This window comes from Ostrinia nubilalis, chromosome Z (assembly GCF_963855985.1).
Source record: "Ostrinia nubilalis chromosome Z, ilOstNubi1.1, whole genome shotgun sequence".
Taxonomy (NCBI): domain Eukaryota; kingdom Metazoa; phylum Arthropoda; class Insecta; order Lepidoptera; family Crambidae; genus Ostrinia; species Ostrinia nubilalis.
This window is the reverse complement of record NC_087119.1, coordinates 5,669,224-5,695,978: the sequence shown is the minus strand read 5'-3', so window position 1 is coordinate 5,695,978 and position 26,755 is coordinate 5,669,224. Positions and strand designations below refer to the sequence as shown.

Below are 26,755 nucleotides of genomic sequence, written 5' to 3'. Positions count from 1 at the left end.
AATTTGACTATTCTGACAGTTTTGACACAACCAACCTGTCATTTTTCATTTCACAGATTATTATCGTTTCATTGCATAGAATAAAAAGCCCTTATTAGGCTAGTTGCCTCATGTCACCATTTATCATAATAACTTTTAATTCAAATATTATTCTGTACAAGGGTCCGAAATATATAAACTTCAATAAATATAAATAAGGGATTGCTGTAAAAATTCAACTGAAACCCGTTAATTTTTTACTTTTTTTTCTCTTGACTGAAAACACCGTCCGCCATGTTTCTACGTCACCAATATTGTAAACAACAAAACGTCAAACACTAGTTTCAGGTTATTCGTGGTCTTTCATATAAACGCCTTGTTTTCACTTAAAAATATTGTACAGTTCGCATTTATTGAAAATTATCATGGATCCTGAGTTTGTGAAAGCAGAAAGCACAAATCTGCTCAAAATCGACACATTGATGGTTGCAAAATTGTTTGCTTTAAATCCTGATTTCTGCTCAGCTAAGCTAAGGAATGGTTAACTAAGTAAGTACAGTTCATTTACAACCTTTTTTTTTAATTTAGACCACATCATTAACTGAAAATAAGGAAATAAGTACTAATAAGTGTATTCTAACCTCTGACCAACTACTTATTGCTAAACTATTATATTATTTTTCAGGTCTGCAGGAGAATCATATTATGGTGATGATGCAATTGGTTATGTTCAACTAAAAAAGGGAAAGTAAAATCTACAATGTGAAATGTAAAATGTGTTGAACATAAGGTGCACTCTAAGCAGTATCAGTTTCAGCAGTCATTGATGAAGAAGAAGAGATTATGTTGTTTGTCAAGATTGTCCAGCTGCAGCAGGGGGCTGCAAACATGCTGTTGCATTTTTAATGTAGTTGCATCGTCGCAGTGAAGAGACATCTTGCACATCAGTAGAATGCTACTGAAAAAAATCCAATCGTTCAAAAGTCGGCAGCACAAAACATCAGGTTCCGGAACCAGATACCAGTGTTATGGAGGAATTTGTAATTGAATGCAAAAACCGAAAAATTATATCATGTCAGTTTATCAAGCATGTTGGAGATTATGAAGAGGTAAAAAGTTAGTCGGTGCAGAACGCATGATGGTTCTTTGGTTGCAAAGATTTTTGGTGCAAGGTCTGTGTTGACGGCTGCAATGAAACGAGGCCAAAAGACGATTTGTCCTAAACTATTTGAAAGTGTAACTCAATAATAAATCATTTAACTCTTAGTATTAGCTTTATTATTTTTACCCATTTGTAAGTCTAGTATTAAGACAAAAATACTCATTAACTTGTTCTGTTCAAAAACACATTTAATTCACATTGCCTAAGCTCTGAATAGTAAGATATTAACAATTTTTTTTCTTTTCTATCAATCTGTTTCCATATCTAATGTTTACCTAATAGTGTAAATTATTATAAAGAAAGATGTTTGTATCTGAATAAACAGAGAATATGAGATGAATAAACTTAAATCATGGGAAAACCAGTAGTATAAAAGAAGAAGCTACCTGACTGACTGACATAATATCAATGCTATCAAACATATTATAACCTCTTGCCTTATGTATAAAAGGGTAAGAAACTTGAAATTTTGCACAGCAGTTCCTCTTACAACGTAGTGGGGAGACTAATTTTTGAATACTTACCCCTTTAATAATTTATGAATATACGAGTATAACCCATAAAACAAAGCTATTTTGTACAATAGACTGATATAAAAATAAAATACTTTATGTTTGTATCATTTAATTTATTGAATGAGAGTTTTGTAAATTTGCTATCCTGAAGAAGGTGTGTAGGTATGATAAACACTGTCATATTTTTTCTCACTTGAAAAAACTAATCTTCTTGTTGACAATTTACTTCTAAATGTAGATTTCTTGGGAGATGTTGTAGTTGATTGGTGGGACGTAGACTTTATTGGTGAAGATATGACATCTTTCAGAGTTGCACTAAATTGCACCTTCTTACTTCTATAGTGTTTCATTATTGATACATGAGTGACCTTGTGATCATAATTTGAAACTACTTGGCATGATGCATGTTCTGGCTCAGCTTGCACTGCCTTATCTCTGAAGTGAGGATTACATTGTTCTGCTTGCATTATTTTGTCACAAATCTTATCCTCAACAGAAGAATGGTACAGCATCCTCCTTAAGCAATTCTGAAACGAACAAATTACATGAATAAATCATTTAAATGATGATCAACATGCAATTAAAATTGACTGACTTAGTATATTTTATAACCTCACCTGAACGTTTAAAGTGAAAATTGAAAAACTAATCTGCTGTTAGTTTATTGTACGTACATTAAAGTGATCTTCACAGAAATACACTGCAGTTCAACTGGACAGAGTTACGGGATCTCTTTTAGCTAGTTGTAACCAGGAGTTCCGCATATTCTCATCACTGGGTACTTTAATACACAACTTCTCTAGGTTCTTTATTGATGTATTCTGACATTCCCGCACGATACAATAGTGGTAATTACTATATTTATCATGTAATCCTTTCGAAGCCATGGTTTTAAATTCCGATAAAAAGGTTATGTTATTCACGCGTATTGTTTACAAGAATAGTGACGTCACGGCACAGATAATTAATAGACCATCATGGCGGACGGCGTTTATGGCTGTATAGATAAAATATAATTTAAAATTTAAAATATATTAGGATAGGTACTTCAAAAAAAATTCATATTTTTTTTATGGTGTAATATAATCGTAATGAACCGTTTTATCAAATAATAAAAATAGTGGCAACTAGCCTAACATCCACAATTATTATTTTCAATGTTTTTTTACAACCAAATTAAATTGAAATTAGATAATTGCCAGACAGATTTGGATTTTGGATTGGGATTGATTGAAAGAAAAAACATTTATTCTACATTTTTACATTAGTTTAGGTTGGGTTATTGGGTAGCGAAAGTTGAGACGTTCGCGCTAAGTTTGCCGGTCCGTGGAATGCGCACCCCTCCTCCAATCACGATTAAACGCATTTAGTTAGTGATTAAACGTATAGTGTGTCTTATTTTACCTAAACACACAATTTTTATCATATAGTTTGTTACAGTTACGCTACCCTTCGAATGATGTCATATCGCCAGAGGCAAACTTAGCGCAAACGGGTAGTAGTAGGACGATGTAAGTTGTAGTAGGTGGGACCGCGGGACTTGTAATTTCAAAAGGAAAAATTTGAAAACCGCTGGTACCCTTCACTCCATCAAAATGTGTAGTCGCTAGGCTAAGACACGACTACCCGGCTCACAACCCGGCCTTAGCTATTTATGTGAGCCAGAAATTCACTGTTTGTCTATCTACGCATGCACAGTGATAGTCTCAATCCATCCACTTGCTGTAAGAATTTCAATCAATCAGCCCCCCTAGACAAAACGCACTTTTTGATCGAATCGAAAATCGAATCCGTCAAAACTCCATACAAAAAAGGGGCTTATCGACCACTTTTCGACTGGTTTGCGATTATAATTTGCACTTTGTCTAGACCTACTGATTGTATTGGTTTAAGCTGGGTCTAGACGGGTGCTAAGCCTCTGTCTCATCTGTGTGCTAAGCCAGTAGGGGCTTTAGTTGATATTACGTAGGTATAATGTAATAAAAATTCTACGTGTAGACGGCACTACGAGTATTACATGTAAAGTGCCACCTATACTAATTTCCATTACGTTACGCGTTCGTCTGGACCCGATTCGATTCTTTTATAAATCAAATGACCACGACACGTGTTTTTCACCCTGTATAGAAAGTTGTCCATCATTCATGAATATCTGATAAAAAAAAACAATTTATGTAACTTAACCAAAAAAATTGTTTCAAATTATTAATTTCACTATTTTTAAATTTATTTCTTGAAAGTTTCAATAATTTATAAATCCACTAAAAAAGTACGATAAAAATCGTTTCAGCATTTTCGAAACGGTATCATTGTGTGAAGTGCAATCCGAATTAAATTGATTTATTTCTTGTGTCATGTTGGTGGTATTGATCTTGATGTGGACAACTAGACAACTTCAGTGTGGTGGTCCGATAGTGATTGCGCGTAGTGTTATTGTTTTGTGGAAAATTTTGTGAAACCTAACTAAATTCTATACTCTTTCTCTAAAAATCTACTGTATTTTTCGCCTTTGATCCCTAAACACTTCTTTATTTCATGGAACATGTTATACACCAGCGTGGTAAGTGTGAATTTATGCTACATCAACATCAGCGTAGGGCGGTACGATCGTGTGGTAATTGACAGCGTTACCCAATTTTATCTTATAAATTATCACTAAAATTGATCTTAATTGGTTGATTATCGTCATAAAACCGCTAAATAACTTTTGTTATGTGAAACGTCGCTCTTGGGGGAACTCTTTTGATAGATTTGGATATGCATCCTCCATATTTTACTGCTACGTGCATGGTACCAACTACCTAAATATAAGTACGTATAGAGGTTTTTTTGGCTTCAGGGTTCCCTAGTTTGTTGATTTTTATTTGTTCCCGCTCGAAATCGATTTTTTACAATATTTATTCATGTATTTTGGGTCAAAATATATGGAGCCCATTTTTCGACACATCTCGCTTATCTCGTATTTGACCTCAAATCGGACTAGGCCAAAAGGTGCTCACTTTGTCTTTTTCTGCCTTTTGATAAAACTATAGATGGAATGACTGCTGTTTATTTTGAACATTTCTAGCCATGCCCTTGTTAAGTACATGGTGGTATACCCTAAGCCTTCATAATTTTGTTCTATTAATTTACAAACAATACCTTTATTTATGTGCATAAGCAGATAACAACATATTCTAAAGTAACATTGATTAAATTCGTAATTATTTTTTTTTTGACTTCCCTCTAAAACTGTTAAATAATTTAAATATGGACTGTGATTAAAGATAAATAGGCTCACAAAAACATCTTGAATTAATTATGTACAATAAAGTAGCTCCCTAGGCCATGGCAGCAAAAATACACCTGAATAGATGTTGAAAAGGGTTAATATGAGCATTATTAGGGCTTATAATGCAAGTGTACTAAAGAAGACATTTAATTGTTATGCCAACAAAATATTTAAATACTACTTACTGGTATTTATTTATGTAAACTGGACAAAAGTCAGAAAAACATAGGGTTTCTTACACAACATCGTAGTTTGTGCAAACTTATAAAGAGTATAACAAGTTCATGAACTTGACTTTCATATTACTCCAAGACTGTTCACAACAATAAACACGCTTAGTAGTTTCCCAAGAATGATAAAATACAAAAGTTATGAATGCACCATGGGTACTATAGGTAGGTTATTAGGTATATTGATAAAACAGAGCTAGAAACGAGTTAAAAGAGAGCAGAAGGTGATGTATATTTTAGTACAAGATCTAGAATAACCAGAGCAGGTGATCTAATCTGCTATAGAGATTGATAAACTTATTATGAAAGTTTTCAAATTGTATAGTGCTTGCTTACTATTTGGGTATTTTTTTTATTGGCGGTCAAGCTGTAGATCCTGGCTACACAGGAGTTGCAGCGGTGAGAACGAGAGGTGGGAATAGTCCCGTATCTTGCTTACTAACAACCATGTTTTCATATGCGGCTCAATCAAACTAACGGTAACATACTTGTTGATTTACCTGTAAGTCTACTGAAAGAAGAAACATCTTTGCAAATTATTTTGTATGTATTTCTTAACTTGGTATCAAAGCCTATCTCTCTTACTACCCTTTAAGACACCTAAATAAACATAAAGGCCATAAAAACAACTCTTACAAATGGCATTCTACCTTATTCAACAATAAGAATACAAAAGCCGACATTTAGCAAATAAATTGGTAGGAGGATACCTGCAATAGCAAGGTAAAAGAAAGCTGTACAATACAATACAAAAAGCTGTTTGGTTCAAAAATACAAGTGTATTATGTAAAACTAACTTTAAATAAATGTTTTGTTTTATTTATATTACTTGTCCTATATTTTCACATCATTGAGGGGAAGAAATAATAATTCACAGGAATAGGTGACACAAGTCAAGTTAATTTAGACTAACTTGGCTTATGTTAACTTAGTTTGGCTGTGCTATGTAGGCTAAGCTATGCCATGCGAACGACATTTTAATACCTCTCTTTACATCAAAAATGTCCTGTACCTGTCATTTGCCATGCGATTGTTTGCTGTCATTAAACGCTATAATGATAGTCCAGCGTTTGTAGTGACTGAAGACCTGACCTCTCCAAGAGAAATACTGTTTTTAATTTTTTATATGTATTTATTCAAGAACTTAATGAATCTACCTGTTAGCTTCCATTCTACTAAGAGTTTAAAGAAACAATGCAAGATTTAAAGAAATGTGCTGGGCAATCATTTTAACGTTTACGCTACTATCCTTGATTAATTCCTATGTCTATGTGTACTTGTGTAGTCTGTCTATGTGTGGGTGCTGTCTGTGTCAAGTAATAACTAAGATTATGCCGCAATAAATACGCAATTAGCGTTTTGAACTTAAAAAAATTATAATTACCAAGTGGCATTTTGGACAAAGACATCAGTCATCACATTTTTTACATAATATAATGAATGGAATTTAAATTCCATCTTTTGATATATTTTTTCAATCGTCATTACAAAATGCCATTTCGGCGAGTTATAGGTATTTAAATTTTAATTTAGTATTCATAGTAAAAACGAGATAATCAGTTAATTGCAAAGATTTTGCTTTAATTTTTATATGAACCAATTTTGCAACTTTCTGAATAAAAAGGTTAAAAACGGTTTTGTTTTTGTAATATTAAATCACCTGTTTAACTTTAAGCCAGATTCCTGAAGCACGGAAACTAAATTTTTGATCCAAACATCAGGAATTACTGGAAAAATGTTAGAAAGGTTTAAGGTGCTGCTACTGTTGGAAATCAACCATGAATTAAAAACGCAAAATAACGTTTTGTTGAATTGAAACTGCTAGATAATTCTTGCGCCTTAATAATTATACGTAGCATAAAATAGTTGATATACCTAGTCTGGTCATAAGTTCTGTCACATGATCATAACTTTTAAATTTTGAATGAAGGTCTCAAAAATATTTATTGAATTAGAATTTAGAATATTTAACGAAATTAAAAATGTGCACTGTTTTGAATTTTATTTGTTTTTAAATAGGGTAGTGGACGCATAAAGAAGACCGAACAGCAGCTGTCACGCTGCATTAGTGCGGTTACGCGCCAAAGCAGATATTCGATGTGCTGAAAAAATTTAATTAAATATCAATTTTACATTTATTTATCGTTTCATCAAACGATATAATGAAGTTTTAAGTGTAGAAGACACAAAACAAAAGTAATTGTCCTTGCACGGTTAGGACTCCAGCAGCGTTAAAAGCTGCGAAGGCGCGATCTCAAAAAAAACCCATGCGTTAGCAGACTTTGCCTGCCCTGGAGGTAGGCTTAAGCACAACCAGGGTGAAATTGGTATTTATGAAGACACTTTTGGTACTTTCTGTTTGTAATGTGTGTTTCTGTTATGCAAATAAACGTTTTATCTATCTATCTATCTATCACAAGGCTTCAAACTTTTTGAATAAAAATCAAAAATCACTTGGATGCGCGTTTAAAAGACTTAAAATTGAAGAAATCCCACGTTTTGCTTAAGCGGTACGCGGGAAATAAGTACCTTGAAAAAAATTTTTGAATGTTTTTTTTTTTACCATGGAGGAGAGTTACAAAAAAACAAAATGGTAAGTTGGATGCGTACATTAATGAAGAAGCACCAGCTTAATTTCAGCTGTCCAGCTAGGCCAGCTTTTATCGTCACTCAAGGTTTGGTAACATGTCTCAAATTTGGGCTTTTTTGAGGTATTTTTTGTATGAAAGGCATAAAAACGAAAGGCATTTTGTATCAAAATTCAATTCTCACAAAGCTTATGAAACCTTTTTCACATATCATGCTCAATAACAGACACTGGGAGTTTCAGCAGGATTTTGAGCCAGCTCATAGAGCGAAAAGCGCGTAAAACCCGCTCGTAGGGCGTAAAATTGACCTCAGCCGGCACGAAATCTGGCCCTCATCCAGTCCAGACAATCCGTTGGATTACAAAATATGGCAATATTTGGAGAGGGAGGCCTGCTCTATGCCTCATACTGATTTGGAGTCCCTCAAGGCATCCTGTATTAAACCAGCCGCCGATATTGATACGAAACTCGCTCGTGTTTCTAGAGACCACTGACCGCGCAGTTTGAACCCTTGTATTCATAATTGCGAGGAAAATTTGAAATAATTTTTATAAGCATTTGTTTTAGTACCTTTCTATTAGTATATAGGTAAATGATTACCGTAAAAACAAATATAGTATCAATTATTTCACTATAGACATGTGACAGAACTTATGACCCGACTAAGTATTATAGTAAACAAATAAATAGTTTAAGTTGTTAATGCATTTGCGTCTGTCACTCGTTGAAATGAACCACATTATTAATGAAATAAGGCGAATAAGCTGTGCTATGGCACTATGATCTCGAACGCATAAAGTTAAGCAAAAAAACACGAGGGCAAGTTGAGGAATCTACGTAGTTTCCGTATAGGCTTTTACGGTGGTGGTTATACTAATAATTGGGAGTTTTTTAAATTTCCCAAAAACAGTGCCTAATGAGCTCTAATTAGGTACGACCCCATAGTTACGTGCTTGTTTTTAAACGTGAGCGACTTGTTTAATAGAATAGATCATACCGTTTTATGAAATTAGTTCAAACAAAAGAAGCTACCTTATTAACTAACGTTTTTAAGTGTTTAGTTGCATTGCGGCTACCAAAAAATGGTTATCAGTAGCTATCATTGTTATTAAAACGTCGATTGTTTATAATCTACGCATAAGTTTGGTCACGAGGCCGAAAACGGGCCGCGTGTTTTCCTTGAAAAGGGCTCGCGCAGTCAAAAGATGATGGTGACGCCGTCTCCCGCCGACTGCGCGTGTCCCGTACGACACGCTCTGCGCAAGCTCCGTAGCCCGTAGCAACGAGCATATACCGTGTGTCCGAAACGCCGTGTCGCCAAAGCTCATCTCCAATGGTATAATTAGGCGCGACTCTAGATTTGATAATGATGAATGTCAAATCTAACACGGTGTATTTGTACAAGCACACAGACTGCATTTAAGTTGCAAATTCGTAATTAAGACCAAATCAAATCAATGTCGTCTGACGCTCTACTAGGAAAATATGCAAAAAGAACAACAAAATTTGTTATGAATTAATATAAAATGGGCGGCGCTACTAACGTTAATTAAGCTATGACTACGAATTTGCTTACTCTGCTACGTATTGGCCGCTCAGCGGAAACCGAGGCCGTGTTTACCACTTTGTTTACCTTTTCTTCAACTGAATAGCGCGTTGATTTATGAATGAGCGTTGCATAATGTTTGGAACCCGTTTTAAAATTAAATGCAAATCTTTTTGCTTCAACTACTAACTTTCTCCTTTCTTTAACTCTGCTCTGTGAATTTTTCGAGTTAAAAAATAATTTCAAGCAAAATATACATAATAATATAATAAAAATATAGTAACGTTCTATAAAATTATAGCTCTTGCTAACATTAAAAGTTTCATCGATTCCGTATCAAAGTAGTAAGATTTCCATTCATGATCCATTTCCATTTCGATATTAAATGATAATGTAGTAATTTTCATATTATAATTTATCTAATGAGTCTTAATTTTTTCATCAAATTAATGTACAAATAAGAACACACTAGGCGCCGTTTAGACGGCCTTTTTGAAGTGTATTCATTCAGTTAAGTCCAATCCTTTCCTTTAAAATGTCTCCCATAATACTATGAAATATGAACCTAAACTATCATGGATATATCCATTAACTCGGTAGAGGTATACCTTCTAATAATTACCTAGAATTGTTAAATCTGGATGCAGCACAAATTTCAGGATAAATCAACAAGATACCATTTATTGGCAAATTATTTTTTTTTATTAAAAAAATTGTTTGGGGCACTTCGCTCTAATGTCTCACACATGGTAAAAGGAAGAGTCTGTGTAAAATGAATAGCCAATTCTGATGCATTTCCTAATTAATTTCAACTAAAATGGTCCACTGCTGGACAAAGGCGTCTTCCCAAGAATTTCCACATCCAGGTGCTTCGTCCGTCCACTAAGTGTGGAGCCTGCCTATAAATTATTTATCACTGGACAAAACGTCCTATTTTGCGAATATTTCAGATTCCAGGAGATCCGGCAACCTTAAACTCTTTCGAGGTGAAATCTCTGGTTCACCGTACCTATAAAGTTGCTGAAAAGGTTGTGATGTTCAATTGTAAACAAGGCAGAAAGTTCATGAAACAGTAAGGCTTTTGAAGTTGCGGTGCATAGTAAACAAAAGTGGTCAGTGTAACGCGACTTTCTTCACCTAACAATTGTTTTACTACAAAAATAAGTTTGTTTATAAAATTTACAATGTATCACTGCCTGAAAGTAATAACGGGAGCACTAAAAATAAAAAGCACGTATTTTACGATACCATTCAGGTATATCTATATCTACAGACGGGAAGAGATTCAATGTTGTAGAATTGAATATTCAAATTGACCTAATAAAATATTACTGTAAATAAACCTATAATAGAGTATGCCCTTAAGTTTGATATCACTTAGAAAGTCGTTCTTTGAGGCCTAATACAGCTTCTGGCTTCTCTACATAGTATAAAATAAGTCGCTCACGCGTAGATCGTTTAATAAATTGTTTTTTTATGTGTTTTTCACTAATAGTTATAGATATTGGTATTCAAACAGCAAGGTTAAGATGTTTTTTAATTCCACCTGTGCAAAGTCGCAGTTTTAATTAGCCGCACTAGTTAGAAATAATAATTTCCTGGAAGTTTCTGTACGACACCAATTTATAGTCGCACACTTAACTAAACTTGTGTATCCGATGTGGTACCGAAAGGTCTTTTTTGACGGCAAGATGTAGGTACATAACAATACTAATAGTATTTATGTTACACGGGAATGAACCCTAGTAACAATCACTGCGCCAAAGTTTGCTCTATTTCGGTACCTCAGCTTGACATTATTTTTGAACTCCATGTATATGTATCTAAGATTGGTAATGCCGGCTAATTGATTGGTAGTGCTCATCGCACTGGCATTAGTTCTAAGTTTGAACCCGCAACTGGCGTTGTAGTCGGTATAATAACAGTACTTACTCATTACTTGCCATACTTAGTTGTGTGTTGTGTGCAAGCTGACCACACTGTATAGTTTGCTATACAGTGTGGTACACTAGAAAACTGCGTCAGCTATCGAGTTTAGCTAAACTAACTTAGCTCTGGTATGCAGGTCTGGTTTCCACCAGAGATGTGCGAGGATACATAGCGAGGGGGATGTGTTTGTAAAAAACCAATAGAATCGCTTCATTTACCGAGGCAAGGTTTTCGCTTGGTCCACGGCCCGCGCAAAGTCGCTTCAATGCATTTTTAAATATTTTTCTTCCAAGATCTAGGCCCACTTTCAATGTGCTTAAAATAAAACACCGAATCAACAAAAATCTACTCTAGAATATTGAGTCTGCCCAGTTGCTGGAAGTCAAAATATTTAAAAATTCAATCCAGCTACTTGACCCGTTGGACCAAGCTAAAAGTGGGCCAAGTCGCTGGAAGACTAAATTACAAACATATCCCTCGCGTCGCTACGCATCCTCACACATCTCTGGTGGAAAGAAACGCAGCCTTATCGTGGTAAATGATGCTCGAATTCTATGTCAACAAGACATTGGGAAAAAGATATTTTATTAATTGGCTCGCGCCAATTGTCTCACTAACACTGTTTTCACGCCGGATTATCCTGTTTCCTGCTTCCGTGATAAAAATCAAACCTTCCAAGTACTACAACACACGTGTCTCATTATAAGCTAAGGGTCACGGGAAAATTATCTGTCAATAATACACCTATGATCGTTTCTAATTATTTGTGTAAAACATGGTAACTTAATTAAAATAACATAATAATCGTAAATTACTCAAAAATGCAAATAAATACAGACTGCACCATTTATAAGATTGTTATTTATAACGGCCGATTTTTCAATCGTTAGTAATCTTATTTTGGAAGCGTCGATCACGCAAACTATTCGGTTTAGAAAAAAAAATTTTAGAAACCTCGATATCATTTTTGAAGACCTATCCATAGATACCCCACACGTATGTGTATGATGAAAAAAAAATTTTTGAGTTTCAGTTCTAAGTATGGGGCCCCCAATATTTATTATTATTTTTTTATTTTTGCATCAAAATCTTAATGCGGTTCACAGAATACATCTACTTACCAAGTTTCAACAGTATAGCTCTTATAGTTTCGGAAAAAAATGGCTGTGACATACGGACGGACAGACGGACGGACGGACGGACAGACAGACAGACATGACGAATCTATAAGGGTTTCGTTTTTTGCCATTTGGCTACGGAACCCTAAAAATGGACCAAAAAAATATTTTCAAAATTTTATTCTACCACCGTCGGTGTCACGTCAACCAATGTAAAAGTTTATTCGGAAATTGCTTAAATCTTTCGCCAAACGACCAGCAATTTTGTAAACAAGGTACAGTGATAATTTCAAATCAAATTAGTATATTCGTTGTTTGTAGGAAATTTTTGAATGCAGTTCTCTTTCTTTTCAAAAATAAAGGAATGTTTCCTTTGCGTAAAATTATCTATCTACACTACAGAATTATGTTATGAGCCCTTTCCCTTACATTACAAAGTGGTGGCATTACAAAATTCCACCCTGTATAGTATTACGAAATGAATTGATCAACTCCCTAAAAAAATAGTCGTCAATTTTAAAATAATAATACGTGCCGAAATTTTATGAACCGTTATACAAAACTATGTTTTAGTAATAATGCTGGTCAACTACGTTGGGAACTATTTAAGTGTTGAGCCTAACTATGAAAACAAAGTATTTTATTAATAAAATGATATTAATTGTGTTTATTGGTATTCTCTTTCATGATCTATGTACTTTTGGATGCGTCTGAAACACTTTTCATCAACAGTTTTTCCTTTCTGCCTGAGGCACCTCCAAAGCATGGTTTTTGAGCGCATGGATAGTTACTTCTGTCCACTTAAATCGCTGTCCACGCATTTAATTTTAATATATGGGTACCAAAATAATAGTTTAGATTCCAAGTAAGATTTTAATAATGACTGACCCAGTTTATTTTATATTTTAAGTGTTCCAATAGTCTGTTGTACGACAAGACGTGGAAAATCCCAATTTTAGGTCAAGAATGACGATTTTACTGTGTTGGTCAGTTTTCCTTATTATACTGAAGACTTTTGACAAAAAGTAGCTATTTACTATTTAAAATTAACCATTATAAATTTTTATAGTGACGTTTCTGTCAGACAATCAGGTATTCCGGAAAAATAGGCGACGGGAAGTTTTAAAGTGTTCCGAGCGCATGGGACTTTTGTCGGAATTGGTTCATCTTAAAACACTTCAGTAGCCGATTGTTGTTTATTTTCAGGATTTTAAACATAGTTCCTTGATTCGTCAACTGTCACAATTTTAAAAACGGCTTTTGAAGCTCTTTAAAGGTATTTTGCAAGCATTTACAAGGACTAATCGAAAGAAGCATCCTTTTGAGCGTTTGAAAAATTTTGTGACATCCAACGAGAAAAAGTCTTATTAATGATAATATGATCATATAATATTTTATTACTGCTAGTGGAATTAATGCCTAGGGTTATCTCAATCCTACGATATGTCACATGACGAGGTTTCTTTTAGATTTTTCTGACAACATCAATGTTTTCTGCCACAATTACTCATTTTGGACGACTTTCACAAATTTCGCTGGTGAGCCAATGATATACACTATTATATTTATTAAACTGGCGTTTTACAATGGTAAAAGATACATCTTTATCACCAAAAAATAAATTTAGCTGACCGCTTCAGTTTTGTATTGATTATCCACGTCGAAAGTCATAATAAATCTTCGCGCGAAAATTTCCGCAAGTCAATTCCATGTTCATGTGGTCAAGATAATTTTCAAATTCATATTAATAATATAAAACGTGCTCAAATGATAAAAAGTTTTGAATAAGGTTATAGTCAAAAATGACAAACTTTTCATTAAAAGTATGAGATATCGTCTAACAACACGTATGTTGTCAAGGCTCACAACTTAAATAGTGCCCTACGTATGTATGATTAAATTGATTTACAAATTACTTACTGATACTCCGCAAAAGGCACTTATCACGATGTCCCAGCAAAAACAGGAATAAATGCTCTAATTTTCGGAACACTACTTAAACCGTATCCATGATACGTTATGCACGCGTGTAGTACTCGACTACGAGCGTACAACCTCGTTGTGCGCCCGCGCACACGTAATGTTTTGGCGCCTACTTATCACGCACGCGTCTTACGCAGCACCTACCTATACTTGCACGTGTTAGGGAGTGCATATGTTGTTCGAAGATATCACACAATAATAGCAGCATCCCGTCCTTGAACCCTCACCTTTGTTATCAATCAAAATTCAAAGTAATGTTTGTAAATATCAGAGAAACAAATGTAAATTCTTTTTTGTTTCCTGTTTCTGTTCCCTGCCGTTAGGATAAATGTAATTGTTAAACTCACGTGCTTAACTATTTTCAAATATACAGGGTGTTTGGCGCATCGTGTGCCAAAATGATTTGGCGGATAGAATGGGTCATTTCCTATATTTTCAGCCCCCATAACACGTTCCATGCCAGGTGGCTACTTTTATATTATTTTTTTTAGTAATTTCACCAAAATACCCAAATCGCATCATTTAATTTTCGATTTAAAAAAAAATTACTAGGCGTAGCCTCAAAGTAAATATTTTGTTTTGACGTGCATTGATGAAGGGTTGCATCAAATCTAAATTTACTGGCAAATATCATCTAGTTTTTTTTTAATTCAGCTTTGAAGTTTTCCGAAAAGTTAAAAATGGACTGAACATTTAAGTTTACATGGCTATAAATGTTTTTTTAAAAGAGATAGCGATCTCCGGATTTTATCAAAACTTCTCTAGTCTCTCCCCATTCAAACGGTATACTAATCTTGTTTAAATAATAACAACAACTTCACAAATTCCTTAAATTAGTGCATTGACTCTACTCGGACTGATTTGTGAAATTTGTGTTTATAGCCCCTTTTTGTGTGAATAGCACGTTAAACACCTAACAGGTAAAAATAATTTATCTTCTGCAATATAAAAACCTTTTCCCTATCGTTTTTCAATGTGGATTTCTTGAAATTAAAGACGAAAATTATTATTTTGATCGTTTATTAATTATTACAAGTTTTGTTCAAAATGACCGCCTCGGCAACGTATACACTCACGTCATCTTCTTCTAATTTCAACTCTTGTCGTATACAGCCACATTTCTCTTTTTATTACTACAAAGGTGTTTTCTATTCGTGGATTGGAAGAGATGGCCCTATAGGCCTGCACATTCCCCAGACCTAACTCCGTTAGATAACGTCTGGGGACAAGCTAAAAAACTAGTGTACGTAACGGATTCAAACAATAGAATATCTACAACTACGAATAGAAAACGCCTTTGTAGTAATAAAAAGAGAAATGTGGCTGCATACGACAACAGTCGAAATTAGAAGAAGATGTCGTGAGTGTATACTTGCCGAGGCGGACATTTTGAACCAATTTTGTAATAATTAATAAACGATCAAAATAATTATTTTCGTCTATAATTTCAAAAAATCCAGATTGAAAAACGATAGGGAAAAGGTTTTCACATTGCAGAAGATAAATATTTTTTACCTGTTAGGTGTTTAACGTGCTATTCACACAAAAAGGGGCTATAAACACAAATTTCGCAAATCAGTCCGAGTAGAGTCAATGCACTAATTAAAGGAATTTGTGAAGTTGTTGTTATTATTTAAACAAGATTAGTATACCGTTTGAATGGGGAGAGACTAGAGAAGTTTTGATAAAATCCGAAGATCGCTATCTCTTTTAAATTTTTTTTATAGCCATGTAAACTTAAATGTTCAGTCCACTTTTAACTTTTCGGAAAACTTCAAAGCTGAATTTAAAAAAAAAATCTAGATGATATTTGCCAGTAAATTTAGATTTGATGTAACCCTACATCAATGCACGTCAAAGCAAAATATTTACTTTGAGGCTACGCCTAGTAGTTTTTTTTTAATCGAAATTAAATGATGCGATTTGGGTATTTTGGTGAAATTACTAAAAAAATTAATTTAAAAGTAGCCGCCTGGCATGGAACGTGTTATGGGGGCTGAAAATATAGGAAATGGCCCATTCTATCCGCCAAATCATTTTGGCACACGATGCGCCAAACACCCTGTATTTTTATAGACAGGAAAAATACAAATGTAATTATTATTTCAATCCTATTTAAGCACAAAACAAGTAGGTTGAGGATCCAAAACTGTCCTAATTATCCCATAAAAAGGAATATTTTCAAAAAAGTTAGGGTTTGTATGAAAACTTCGATAAAGTACTGTTTAAAACTTACCCCGCCATTTTCCGACACCTCATGTCGCATATTAGTTGACTGGGTGATATGATATAAAGATACCACAAAGAGGCTACTAAATTACCATATACTTACTTACTTATTATTAGAATAAAACATTATTGGTCCTTAATACTTGCATAAAAGCGCCTAAGTAATTAAAATACGAAAAGAAGTAAAAGCATACAATTTAACAGCTGATATCTAAAAATATTAATATTAAATTGGCATCAATGTTAATTGGCATTTAAAATCCCTAAGTTTTAAGCCAGTAGTGGAATATTACAGTAATATTTCAGATAACTTTAGTTTACTACGGTTGGATATGTCTAGACCTTATTATCACGCGCTTTTTTATGGTCCTACGGTGACATACAGTTAACAAAATATCAGATTATACATTCTTGTAGCAAAATAACATCTATTACAATGACATAAGAGAATCCAGTCGTTAACTTGTTATGCTGCTGTTTGTACATAGCAAGATAGGTGCAAGACAGGAGAAATAATACATTGTTGTATTTCGAGAAGATATCAGTTACTATTAATAGAACAAAATCCCGCCCTTCACTCCACCTTTAAATAAGAAAGTCAAATGGATAATAATTATTAATATGTAATATGAATAAAACAAATAAACATGCCACATATTGGTTACATAATAAAATTAGGGAATATCACTGAAAAAAAGTGTAGTTTTTGCCCATCTGCTTTTGATAAAATCTAATCAGGAGTATGGTGCCTGAGCAACAAGGAAATTAAGAAAAAAAATTGCTCACTTAGGGTCAAATGGGCGAACTTATATTCTTAAAATTATTTCAATAATAACGGATATCTAAAATTTGTGTTACAATGTTATCAATACAGTCAATAGGCTTAAACATCTTTGTAATTTAAATTTTAAATACATAGTTACATTCACGTATCTCAATGTTAAGCTAAGAAGTTGAAATGCCTAGATCAAGATTGTACTGTCGTGTAAAATATGTAATATAATCTTAGTTTTCCTAAGGTTACAGATATGCCTTATTTAACATCTTCCCTATGATAATATCTAGAGTACCGTGTGTATCCTACTAATCCTACTAATATTATAAATGCGAAAGTTTGTATGGATGTCGGGATGTTTATTACTCGTTCACGCAAAAATTACCAACGAATTTTAATGAAACTTTTTATAACCTAGAATAACATATAGGCATAATTTATGACGATATGTGACAAACTAAATTTCATGCGGGTGAAGCCGCGGGCAAAAACTAGTGTCTTATAAAAAACCCTAATCCCCTACGTAGATATTGGATTCTGCTTAAAAAAGTATTTGTTATAGCTGCTAACTGATCTTAAGTAGGTATGTGTCTTGAATATCATTCTGAATTAGTGGCATTTCTGTCCACAATTTCTCCTTATCTCTGAAATTTTGGCTTCGACGATTTTCCAACATTACCACTGCCCTGGAGCCTGTGCGTGAAATACATAGGAGCTGCATTAGGTGTTTTGCATTCATTGGATTTTGCAAGGCATACGGAAATATAAACTGAAGTCTTACCAGTCCAGTAGGCCTAAGATGCGCGCCGCGATAAGCGGTTATCACGCCATTTTATCGATTTTTCCCATACATTTTGACGACGATAAAACTTATCACGGCGCGCATCTTAGGCCTACTGGCCTGTGGACAGTCAGTGTTTATGCATGAGGCTAAGGCTATAAGGTAATACATAGGTATTACCGACGAATTTAAAGAATAGTTACTTATTACTAATATCTTTAAAAACGGGGGTTGGTCGTATTAATTGAAGGAACGGAATGTAAGAGCGTTACTTCGTTGCAATTCCTAATCCAGTATGGCAACTGAAAAAACTTGTTCCGTCCCCTTTTTGTAACAGTTTCTCTGTTTTTGTCTGTTGGTCCAGTCTGTGACCATCATTCTCGTGAGAATGTGCTGTTATATGCAAGTAATGCAAATATGCAAGTTATATACTTTACTATTATACGAAATTAAATGCACACACATTACATCTGTGTGTCGATCAGCGTTGCCAGACGTCCCGATTTTGGCGGGACGTCCCGATTTTTAAATCAAATTAAAATGTCCCGCGCGGGACAGGCTCTGTCCCGCTTTTCGGAGAGAGACACTCACTTCACCAAACTATTGTTTGAAACGCCATATTATTCTAAAGAATAAAACATTTTTAATTTTATTATTTTTTTATTCTAAAGACGAATTTAACGATAGAGTAAATCTGATTTAAAATATTATTTTTTTGTTAAAATCCATTTTCTATGGCTACTTTTGCTATATACTGTCACGTAAACGTAATTTTAAGTCAAATAAAAAGATAAATAGTTATTTGAAAACCTTTAATTATATACGTTTTTTTACTATGTCCCGCTTCTGACGGAAGAGTCCCGCTATTTTCATTCAAAAAGTACCAAAGTCCCGACTTGGCGAAAAAAAAAACTGGCAACGCTGGTGTCGATATACATTCTGTTATAGGGTTCATATAGCTAGAAATGAAGGAATAGTGAGAAGCAGTAACGCAACGTAGTCTCTCACTTTTATTCTATAACTAGCGGCCGCCCGCGACTTCGTACGCGTGGATCCCGTTTTACCCCTTTAGGGTTGGATTTTCGCAAAATCCTTTCTTAGCGGATGCCTACGTCATAACATCTACCTGCATGCCAAAAGCTCGTCCAATGGTTTGGGCTGTGCGTTGATAGATCACTATGTCAGTCAGTCAGTCACCTTTGAGTTATATATTTAGATAAACCTTCTATCAGAATTTAAACTTTCAAATACGTTTGCGATTGCTATAAATCACTTATCATCAGGTGAGATACAGGCCAAGAGCTTCCTCGTTGTGTATAAAAAAATCCACATGTAAAGACAACTGCACGTCAAGGTAAACACTGAGATCTTATAAGTTGTATTAGGCGGGAATTTGCAACAAAACTATAAGGTCTGATATGCTTTCTGTCGTCTGTCTCTATCTTTGTTTTGTTTACAAAGTTCTCGGAGCCTATGCCGGTTTAAATTCTCATAATAGAGAAACTATACATTCATAAGATCATGAATTAATACATGAAATTCGAATCGAATGTGAGAAATAAAAGACACTTACCTACACAGGGAAACACACAGAAAGAATGAATAAATACATATAACTCAAAGGTGACTGACTGACATAGTGATCTATCAACGCACAGCTCAAAGCACTGGATGGATCGGGCTGAAATTTGGCATGCAGGTAGGTTTTATGACGTAGGCATCCGCTAAGAAAGGATTTTACGAAACTCCACTCCTAAGGGAGTAAAACGGGATCCACGCGTACGAAGTCGCGGGAGGCCGCTAGTCATGTATAAGCAGCAACCGACAAAGACTTGTGCAAATGTAAACAGCCAAGACGGGCTGCAGTGATACGCACCTGCCAAAATGCACATTGATTTTTAGTTGATTTAAGAAATATGTTAGTCTATAATGACAAATATAAATACCCAAATTAATAAATTAACAATATCGTACACGGTAAGAAATACAAAACTACTTCAAATATCTATTAGTATTTATAATAACATTAGCTTTCCGCCCGCGGCTTCGCCCACGTGGAATTTTGTTTGTGTTGTGAAAGAAAAACCTTATCGCGCGCGTTCCTGTTTCAAAAACCGGGATAAAAACTATCCTATGTCCTTTCCCTGGACTCAAACTATCTCTATGCTAATACATTTTAAATTAAAATTGAAGGCATTATTTATACCCTATTAATTATACGTTAGCAAAGCAATTATATCATAGAAATCACTGAGCCCTGTAATCATTATTATTTATTTACGTTTTAATCAAAAAACAACGTCCAAAATATTACAATTTTAAAATCGTTATTTTTGCGCAATAAATATTGGTTCGTCGTAGATGACAGCACACAACTAAACTTCCCCCCATAGCCACCCCCAAGTCCGAACATAGCGTATCTGTGAGTGTATCTGTGAGATGCACACCAGCGCACCGCGTACGCGTTGCAATATGCAACAGGTATAGGGTTGTTGCGTCTGTGTGAGTGTAAAACTTTCCGCCCCCCGCCCCTTATTAAAATAATTTTAAATTTTCAGGTGTTTTCGGTTGATATGAGCCCGAGGGCGCATCAAGCTGGCTGTGACGACGAATGCCCACTGTAAATTAATTTGTAGTGGTTTTCGCGTATTGGCCACAGCGAGGAGAAGGCGCCACGTGTGGGCCTGCGTACACCCGGGGGCGGGCGCTTTGCGCCGCCCCACAACTGCATAAGTAAGTGCATTGTATGTACACGTCCACTGTCCACACAGCACCAACACATCGACAGTAGTAACCATGGTGATAGCTCTTCTAGACTATAAGTTCACCTGCAGCCCGGGCAGCCCGCTATTCGGAGTTCTGCGCTGTGCGAATCCACACGTTGAAAATGGATTTCGCCCGCTTCTTCTTGTCTCTCTTGGCCGTTTCGAGCGGCATTTGCCTGTATAGGCTTATAGTTTTTTGGGTTTACATGTTTCTTTATTTTACCGGGCTAATCGAATGTTTTGGTGAATGGTGTTAAATTGAAAAGTTTTATTTAAATAGTTTTTTATTATTTTCGGTTTTTATTTTTTTTGTTTCGTGAAAATATTTTCGTTTCTACCACGGACTACATAGAGTAGCAAGTGTTTTGATTTACTGGACAAAGTAGTGTTGCAATCATGTGTTACATGAGGATAAAGCGGCCGCAGCCGTACATCTTGGCCAAAAGGTTTGTTTATTAGTTTCATTTAGTTGTAGAAACTTTACTAGCTTTACCATCATTTTATTTTACCTACTACAACCTAATTCTTAGAAATCGTTTATTTTTGTTTTTATTCATTTGGCTGAGTTTCTCTATGTGCTATAGCGACTTGAATTTCCTTGCTGCTTTTCAATAATTATTTTGCACAGTTTGTTCAAAGTTTAAGCATTATTTAAATAATTTGCGGTCTATTTTGTATTTTCTTTTATTTTTGCAAATATATTGTGCTAAGCGAATGCAATTCTTACTGTGCTTTTTAAAAATATTTTTATTTTTGTGTTTCATTAAGTTATTTTGTGTCTTAGTTGATGTTCGTTCGTGTTTGCACTTTAATCTAGTCGTATCGTTTACGTGAAGGAAAGTTTTAAAGAATATGAAAATTACGTCTTATTTACAGACGGGCTATCAGAAAAAGTAATTTATGTGCCGTGCCCTTGAATATAAGTATTGATTAATTAAATGGCTGTCGATAGATGACAGACAGAGGTGGCCAGAGATCCCAGCCTCCGCAGTGCCTATTTCGCAGAACTTTTAAGCGTCGAGGTCTTATTAGCAGAACTTAGTACGAATTACTGTTATCTATTTCTTATCACGAAGAATATACTTATGACTTTTAAGCTCGCTGCAGATTCTAAATACAATAGTTCGCTAAAATCACTGTTAACTTTTACGGTACTAAATCGCTAGGTAAAATTTCCAATAAATAGTACTTTGTCAAAGATGTGCAACAAATGCCCAACGCTGAAGGTGCGTGATTCAAGGAACGCAGGTTCGAACCCTGCCGCGCCGCCGCTGGATTATTGTGGTGAATCCAATAACACAATAAATTTTATGTAACTGAGCTAGTCCGCGACGATTTAAGTCTAAAATTATCTAAGTACCTACCTACTTACTTTTTTTGCAAATAATTTCTTGCTATGAGCGAATATTATTATTTAGTAGTTGTGCTGTTTGTGTTAACATTAATTTGGTTAATAATATTAAAATGAGGAAAACATATTGGTTCTAAATGTTCCAAAGAAATCTGGTTGGAGACACTGGTCCGACCTTAAATTGAATTTCACATAATACAGACAGCTGTCTCTAGATTTGTTCTTAAGTTACCCTTTTTACCCCGGGAATAAAAAACTGTAAACAACTTTGAACCCCTGAGAAAGAGTTCTCGATAAACCGGAGCTACCACTAAGCATAACCTTGAAACACCGAACTTCACGTGCAAAGTCTTGTCATGTAAAATTAAGAGGGGTCTATTACTTAATAGACCTAGGTTTTGCTAAGAAACAACTCGAGATCAGATAGCAAAAGCTGTTAAAAATTTAAAATGAATACTTACCTCTTTTTAATATGAACCTATCGACTAAATGTCCCGATAAAAGTCGTAAATGCGCAGAGCAATGTGTTTATTATAACACAATCTGTCAGCTGTGTTTTTGCTGCAAACTGCGTGCTACGGTGTGCGAAATATCCACATTATGCATTTCGTATGTTTACCAAAAACGGCTACGCATAGAATCTTGACCGAAGTCACATGCAATATGTATGAGCCCTGATCTGATACAGATTCGTATGGCTGTCGAAGTAAACACAAACCACGTGAACAATACTCAAATAATAATGTTATTTGCTTATAAGATGGGGGCATAGTAAAATACTGACGTAGTAGTATATCTTCGCTTAGACAAATCGTAAATGCCAGCTATAAAGGATAGAGAAGTAGTCGTAAGCAAAATTCTTGTTTAATTTTGGAAATAATTAAAATTAAGCTTTAAAGCTACAGCGTTAAAACATTAGTTGTGTCGTCTAAACAAACTATCAGAACATGCAGCGCTCGAACGTTTACTTATGGCAAAGTTTCACTAAAGCAAGGTGTATGCAGTACAGTTCAGTTGAATAGAGCGAGTGTTCGGATCGCGAAATCTAGTGCGTAGTAGGTACATAATACTACACTCGCGAGCAAAAGTATGGAATCACTTACATGAAGTTGTTTCCACGCGATCTTGCGTACTAACGAATTTGTTAGTAACAAAAAAGTTTCACCATTTATAAGATCAAACTTTTAACTTTAAATTGATACCAAATTCATTTAAATCACACCAGTATTTAAAAAGATATCGCGGTTGATGTGAAGAAGTAAGGAAAAAGACATGTATCAACTGTTTGATACGACGCGAGTTGCGGCTTATTTACCCCTTATAAAAGCACGTGTTTTCGGATTTTTGCTTTCACACGTTGATCCATACACATCTCCGCTTCTTTTGACACTTTACCTGGGAATCTACACCTTCAGAAGCAGCACAAATCGTTGCAATATTGCAAGAAGGGCTCAACCAGCGGGCTGTCACACGTCAGCTCCACATAAGCCAGTCCTGGGTTTCGAAAATTTTAAGACGCTTTCGGGAGACTGGTGGCTTTATCTCGAGACCAAGTTCTGAACAGCGCCAGTGCACATCGCAGAGGGATGACCGTATTTTCATGTCAACCTCTCTATGGAATCGTCATTTGACTGATGTCGAAGTCCAGCAAGAGCTCAAAAATGTTCGTAGGATAGCTGTTAGCAAGTGGACAGTTTGTCTAAGATATAAGCAATAGAATTTGACTCCAAAAAGGCCTGCCACAGGCTCGAAACTGATGGCAGGTCACTGATAAGAACGCTTTCATTTGCTTGTACACATCTCGATGGGAAGTCGAGCAAGCCACCCCCATACGCCACTGTTTCAGCGCCCCAGCACTGCATAAATCGCTCCCCAGGCCGCCTATAGACCCTACCTCTTCGACTGCTGCACTGCAAACACAGTCTGCATTCATTGGAGAACAAAACTCGCCTCCATTACTCGCCTTCCCATCAAAATGTGTGCGAGCAAATTGAGAATGTTACTAGGTATGCAAAATCACTTGAAATCTATGTTACAGTTAGGCTTTTACATTTACAAATACATTAGTTTTTATTTCATTCAAAAATACCCAGTAGTTATGATTTTATAGGCATTCAAAGTTCGCTTAAATATTGAGTCCCGCCGACGGTCACGTGACCCCGCGTGACGTACATTCACAGTGTCCGCTCACTAGAAAACGGATATAAACATACTTAAATACATTATTTTTTGTAAATACAAACTTATTATACATATTAACACCTAGACCCATCACAGAAATTAAAATTGAACCAAACCCAAACTTGATGCGATTGTGTCGTTTTATTGCGAATTACCTTCCAGCTCCATCATTAGACCCTGATTACTATATAGAATTAAAGTACTCATCAATACAAAACGAACGAGCCCAAACTCGATGGATTTAAGTCGTTTTATAATAGAGTTCCTATGGCCACCTTCCAGCTCCATCATCAGATCAGCTCCATGTCATCATAATATTGCATGGTCATCCAAATCACAGGTGTTTGCGAAATTTCAGCTTAATCGGTTGCCTGGAAGTGGGTCTTAATTCAGCTTGCAAGATTCCACCCATACAAATATGAGCCAGTCACTGTAATATGACGTCACGCGCATAAAATGGCGGGCCGGCCGCCGCCCGCACTTTTAAAATTCAATATCTTGGAAACTAATTATTGACGTATCGAAATAATTCTTTCACATGTATTTTTTATTTTTAACAGAGAATACAGAAAGCTAAAAAACAAAATTAGTGAACATTCCTCATTAAAGGCGTGTTTGTCGGTGACCTGCCGTCAGTTTCGAGCCTGTGGCAGGCGTTTTTGGAGTCAAATTCTATTGCTTATATCTTAGACGAACTGTCTACTTGCTAACAGCTATCCTACGAACATTGTGTGTGCACCGGCGCTGTTCAGAACTTAGTCTCGGGATAAAGCCACCAGTCTCCCGAAAGCGTCTTAAAACTTTCGAAACCCAGGACTGGCTTATGTGGAGCTGACGTGCGACAGCCCGCTGGTTGAGCCCTTCTTGCAATATTGCAACGATTTGTGCTGCTTCTGAAGGTGTAGAATCCCAGGTAGTGTCAAAAGAAGCGGAGATGTGTATGGATCAACGTGTGAAAGCAAAAATCCGAAAACACGTGCTTTTATAAGGGGTAAATAGGCCGCAACTCGCGTCGTATCAAACAGTTGATACATGTCTTTTTCCTTACTTCTTCACATCAACCGCGATATCTTTTTAAATACTGGTGTGATTTAAATGAATTTGGTATCAATATAAAGTTAAAAGTTTGATCTTTTAAATGGTGCCACTTTTTTTGTTACTAACAAATTCGTTAGTACACAAGATCGCGTGGAAACACTTTTGCTCGCGAGTGTATATCGATGGTAAATGCACACTATGACGTTATTTACAATGGTAGGTCCGTTAATTGAGATGTCGGGGCTGTTGCGATTGGGCTATACTAGGGGTGGCGGGCCCGGTGTTTCGAGAAAACCGGTGTGACGATTTTGATTGAATGCAAAATCTGGATTTCCAATTTTCCCCCTATGCAAATTATTCTTCTAAAGACAGACAGTCAAAAGACGGCAGATGAACTGTTGCTAACTAAACTTGCACACGGCTCCGGCTACGTACGGGTATCTTTGTATGTCGCGCGAATCAAAGACTGAATTTAGCTCATTTTAATCTGAATAAAATATCGTCATACTAAAACACATGAAACCAGCCGAGGGTAACAAAACCTCACGTTAAAAAAAACAAAGTTTATGAACAGGAAAAACTGCGACACGACGGAACATACCAAACCAATTCAATATTACTGTGATCCTAGATTTTTTAAATATGTTCTATTTTTTATATTTGGTGCAATATTAGCCAAGTTATTAGGAAACTCATTTTATAACATTAAAATATAACATAAGCTGTTGAGTTTCTAATAAATAAATAAATAACTTTATCCGCATCCAATCTGTACTGTGACATCTCACTCATCCGATGCAACTACGCACCTACTTCTACAGCTCTGATTGAGTCGCCAACACCGGAACGGGCTTATTAGGCGTTCGATTGACCAGTTGAACAATGTACTTTGAACTAGGGGCCTATTGTCTTATCTTCTACGAATAATAGTTGAATATAGGATTTAAAATAATTAGGTATAAAAACAAACACTGCAAAAGATGAGTTCGGAAACCCTGATATAAAAAGGCGCAACCCGAATTTTGGCCAGCTTGTTTTATCTACTGTTAGACCCAATTTAATAGATAGAGCTGAGCCTAGAGATTCTCTAAGCCAGTGTTTTTCAACCTTTTTCATGACACGACCCCTAGTATGAAAAAATATTTAGCGACCCCCCCGACCGTTCGCTTTTTTTTCGTTCGTTCGTTCGTTTCAGCCAAATGACGTCCACTGCTGGGTAAAGGCTTCCCCCAAGGTTTTCCACAATGAACGGTCCTGCGCTGCCCGCATCCAGGCTCTTCCTTCTTCTTTTTTTTTTCATGCATTTTATAATGT

At 35.5% G+C, this 26,755-nt stretch overlaps 1 protein-coding gene across 1 annotated transcript in view; it reads left to right on the top strand.

Moving 5' to 3' along the window:
• The first annotated feature begins 4,055 nt into the window (after positions 1-4,055).
• Positions 4,056-26,755, top strand: part of LOC135087056 (uncharacterized) — a 39,158-nt gene continuing 16,458 nt past the window's right edge. Inside the window, exons 1-2 of the mRNA XM_063981902.1 lie at positions 4,056-4,216; positions 20,665-20,839. The gene's annotated coding sequence lies outside the window, so the exon portion shown is untranslated. The remainder of the gene's footprint in view (positions 4,217-20,664; positions 20,840-26,755) is intronic.